Here is a 4,947-nt window from a genome sequence, read left to right as displayed (position 1 = left end):
ATACACATACACTCACACACACACACACAGAGTCACTGACACACACTTACACATCCATGCACACATATACACATACACTCACACACACACACAAACACAGAGTCACTGATACACACTCATACATCCACGCACACATATACACATACACTCACGCACACACACAGAGTCACTGACACACACTCACACATCCATGCACACATATACACATACACTCACACACACACACACACACACACACACACACACACACACACACACACACACACACACACACAGTCACTGACACACACTCACACATCCACACACACATATACACTCACACACACACAGACACTGACACACACTTACACATCCACACACACATATACACATACACTCACACACACACAGAGTCACTGACACACACTCACACATCCATGCACACATATACAATCACACACACACACAGACACTGACACACACTTACACATCCACACACACATATACACATACACTCACACACACACACACAGAGTCACTGACACACACTTACACATCCATGCACACATATACACATACACTCACACACACACACAAACACAGAGTCACTGACACACACTCATACATCCACGCACACATATACACATACACTCACGCACACACACAGAGTCACTGACACACACTCACACATCCATGCACACATATACACATACACTCACACACACACACACACACACACACACACACACACAGAGTCACTGACACACACTCACACATCCACGCACACATATACACTCACACACACACACAGACACTGACACACACTTACACATCCACACACACATATACACATACACTCACACACACACAGAGTCACTGACACACACTCACACATCCATGCACACATATACAATCACACACACACACAGACACTGACACACACTTACACATCCACGCACACATATACACATACACTCACACACACACACACACACACACACATCCACGCACACATATACACATACACTCACACACACACACACACATCCACGCACACATATACACATACACTCACACACACACACACACACACACACACACACACACACAGAGTCACTGACACACACTCACACATCCACGCACACATATACACACATACCATACACACATGTACACAACCGCATGCACACACATACAGTCACAGACACACACTCACACATCTACACACATTTCGCTCTCTCTCTCTCCCCCATTCACACATACACACTCAGACACAAAGGTGACACAAGAAGCTTACAAAAATTGTTAATTTAAGGCCGATTGTACACTTCAACTATCCAGTGTAATTAAGAAGAAAGTTTGGTTCATCAAAATGTTATTTTATATAAGTAAGAGAACGTACCTAGCGTTGGCACTCAAAACTGCCGTGGTATTTTTAAAGTGTGGGTAGATGAAAGGAAATTAAAGATTAAAAAAAACACCGGAGCAAATATACTGTAAATTAATCGCTCAGTACAGTGGGGGAAGATTGTGGTTTATAGAACATAGAACATAGTATGGTACAGCACATTACAGGCCCTTCAGCCCACAATGTTGTGCCGACCCTCAAACCCTGCCTCCCATATAACCCCCCCCCCCACCTTAAATTCTTCAATATACCTGTCTAGTAGTCTCTTAAACTTCACTAGTGTATCTGCCTCCACCACTGACTCAGGCAGTGCATTCCACGCACCAACCACTCTCTGTGTGAAAGACCTTCCTCTATTATCCCCCTTGAACTTCCCTCCCCTTACCTTAAAACCATGTCCTCTTGTACTGAGCAAGGGGAGGGTGCCCTTGGGAAGAGGCGCTGGCTGTCCACTCTGTCTATTCCTCTTAATATCTTGTACACCGCTATCATGTCTCGTCTCATCCTCCTTCTCTCCAAAGAGTAAAGCCCTAGCTCCCTTAATCTCTGATCATAATCCATACTCCACAAACCAGGCAGCATCCTGGTAAATCTCCTCTGTACCCTTTCCAATGCTTCCACATCCTTCCTATAGTGAGGCGACCAGAACTGGACACAGTACTCCAAGTGTGGCCTAACTAGAGTTTTATAGAGCTGCATCATTACATCGCGTCTCTTAAACTCTATCCCTTGATTTATGAAAGTTAACACCCCATAAGCTTTCTTAACTACCCTATCTACCTGTGAGGCAACTTTCAGGGATCTGTGTGACATGTACCCCCAGATCCCTCTGCTCCTCTACACTACCAAGTATCCTGCCATTTACTTTGTACTCTGCCTTGGAGTTTATCCTTCCAAAGTGTACCACCTCACACTTCCCCCGGTTGAACTCCATCTGCCACTTCTCAGACCACTTCTGCATCCTATCAATGTCTTTCTGCAATCTTCGACAATCCTCTACACTATCTACAACACCACCAACCTTTGTGTCATCTGCAAACTTGCCAACCCAACCTTCTACCCCCACATCCAGGTCATTAATAAAAATCACAAAAAGTAGAGGTCCCAGAACAGATCCTTGTGGGACTCCACTAGTCACAACCCTCCAATCTGGGTGTACTCCCTCCACCATGACCCTCTGCCTTCTGCAAGCAAGCAAATTCTGAATCCACCTGACCAAACTTCCCTGGTTCCCATGCCTTCTGACTTTCTGAATAAGCCGACTGTGTGGAACCTTGTCAAATGCCTTACTACAATCCATGTAGATGACATCCACTGCACTACCCTCATCTATATGCCTGGTCACCTCCTCAAAGAACTCTATCAGGCTTGTTAGACATGATCTGCCCTTCACAAAGCTATGCTGACTGTCCCTGATCAGTCCATGATTCTCTAAATGCCCATAGATTCTATCTCTAAGAATCTTTTCTAACAGCTTTCCCATCACAGACGTAAGGCTCACTGGTCTATAACTACCCGAACTATCCCTACTACCTTTTTTGAACAAGGGGACAACATTCGCCTCCCTCCAATCCTCCGGTACCATTCCTGTGGACAACGAGGACATAAAGATCCTAGCCAGAGGCTCAGCAATCTCTTCCCTCGCCTCGTGGAGCAGCCTGGGGAATATTCCATCAGGCCCCAGGGACTTATCCATCCTAATGTATTTTAACAACTCCAACACCTCTCCCCCCTTAATATCAACATGCTCCAGAACATCAACCTCACTCATATTGTCCTCACTGTCATTAAGTTCCCCCTCATTGGTGAATACCGAAGAGAAGTATTCATTGAGGACCTCGCTCACTTCCACAGCCTCCAGGCACATCTTCCCACTTTTATCTCTAATTGGTCCTACCTTCACTCCTGTCATCCTTTTGTTCTTCACATAATTGAAGATTATGTATTAAAATGTTAAATGAAAGCGGTTTTCTGGCGCAGAAATGAAGGCAGGATTTGTTTGTTTTTCTGTTTCTAGCCCAGACATACGGAAGGAACGTTTCTCACACGGTGACCTCTCACTCAGAACAGGCCACATTGAGACAATCATTTTCATCTTCTGCTGATGGAGAGTTGGTTGGGAGGTGGTGGTTTGACAGGGGTTCTGGTAGGTTTACATATTGAGGGTGTCATAATAAATGATGGGCAGTGTGGAAAGAATAGGGTGAAAATGTCATACAGGAATGTAGAGTTTTAGGATGAGAGGGGGGAAAGTTAAGCGAGGTGATTTTTTTTACAGAGAATGGGAGCTGCAGCGGGAGGTGGTAGAAGCAGAGAAGACAGCAACGTGTAAGAGGCATTTAGACCGGCAGGTGAACAGAAAAGGAATGGAGGGATATAGACCATGTGCAGGCAGATGGAGGAGTTTAAATTAGCAACATGGCCAGCACAGACAAAATGGGCTGAATGGCTTGTTACTGTTGCTTTATGTTCTAGGATACAGGTTTCTGGCACAGAAGCCATTCAGACTATTGTCCCAAGCTGGTCCCACTTGACTGAGACTGAACCCACTATTCCTGTTAGCTGTTTGTTTTAGTTTAATTTCTGTATATGATAGAGGCTGCATGGTAGCATAGCAGTTAGCACAATGATTTAGAGCACCAGCGAAATGGGTCCAATTCCTGCCCTGTCTGAAAGAAGTTTGTACGTTCTCCCCATAACCAGAGTAACACACACAAAACACTGGAGGAATTCAGCAGGTAAGTCACCATCTATGGAAAGGAATAAAGAGTTGGTGTTTCGGGCTGAGACCCTTCATCAGGATGTGTTTATCATTTGATGTTCCCCATGGCCACGTGGTATCCTCCAGGTGCTCTGGTTTCCTCCCACATTCCAAATACGAAAGGGTTAGGGTTAGTGAGTTGAAAAGTCAGGAAGTCCTGAAGAGAGAATTTAGGGAGCTAGGTAGAAAGCTGAAAGCAGGACATCCAGGGTAGTAATCTCTGGATTGCTGCCTGTGCCCCACAGCGGTGAGAGTAAGGATAGGATGATTTGGCAGATTAATGCATGGCTGAGAAACTGGTGCAGAGGGTAGGGTTTCAGATACCTTTCAGATATATTTATATATATTTCAGGTATGTTTGCAATCTCTTCTGGAGAAAATATGACCAGTATAAAAGTGGCAGGTTACACCTGAACCCAAGGGGGGGGGGCAATATCCTTGCAGGCAGATTTGCAAGAACTGTTGGAGAGGGTTTAAACTAATTTGGCAGTGGGCTGGGAACTTAAGTGATAGAGCTGTTGGTTTACAAGCAGATGCGGTGTATTACGAGACTGTCAGGAAAGTCAGATATATTCGGTCTGTGGTCAGTGACAAAAGGGCGTGACTGTGACTGTAGTGGGATCCAAGAGACAGCGCTGGATGCACCTCAGCCCTTGAGCTTGTCCAATAGGTCTGAGATTCTTGCTCCATATATGGATGAGAGTGGGGGCTGTAGGAAGGATGAGCAACCTAACTGTGGCACTGTAGTTCAGGGAGCAATTCAAGAGTGGGGAGAGAAGAGAAATATAGTGGTAATTGG

This window comes from Hemitrygon akajei, chromosome 16 (assembly GCF_048418815.1).
Source record: "Hemitrygon akajei chromosome 16, sHemAka1.3, whole genome shotgun sequence".
In the NCBI taxonomy this organism is placed as follows: domain Eukaryota; kingdom Metazoa; phylum Chordata; class Chondrichthyes; order Myliobatiformes; family Dasyatidae; genus Hemitrygon; species Hemitrygon akajei.
This window is presented reverse-complemented; position numbering follows the sequence as displayed.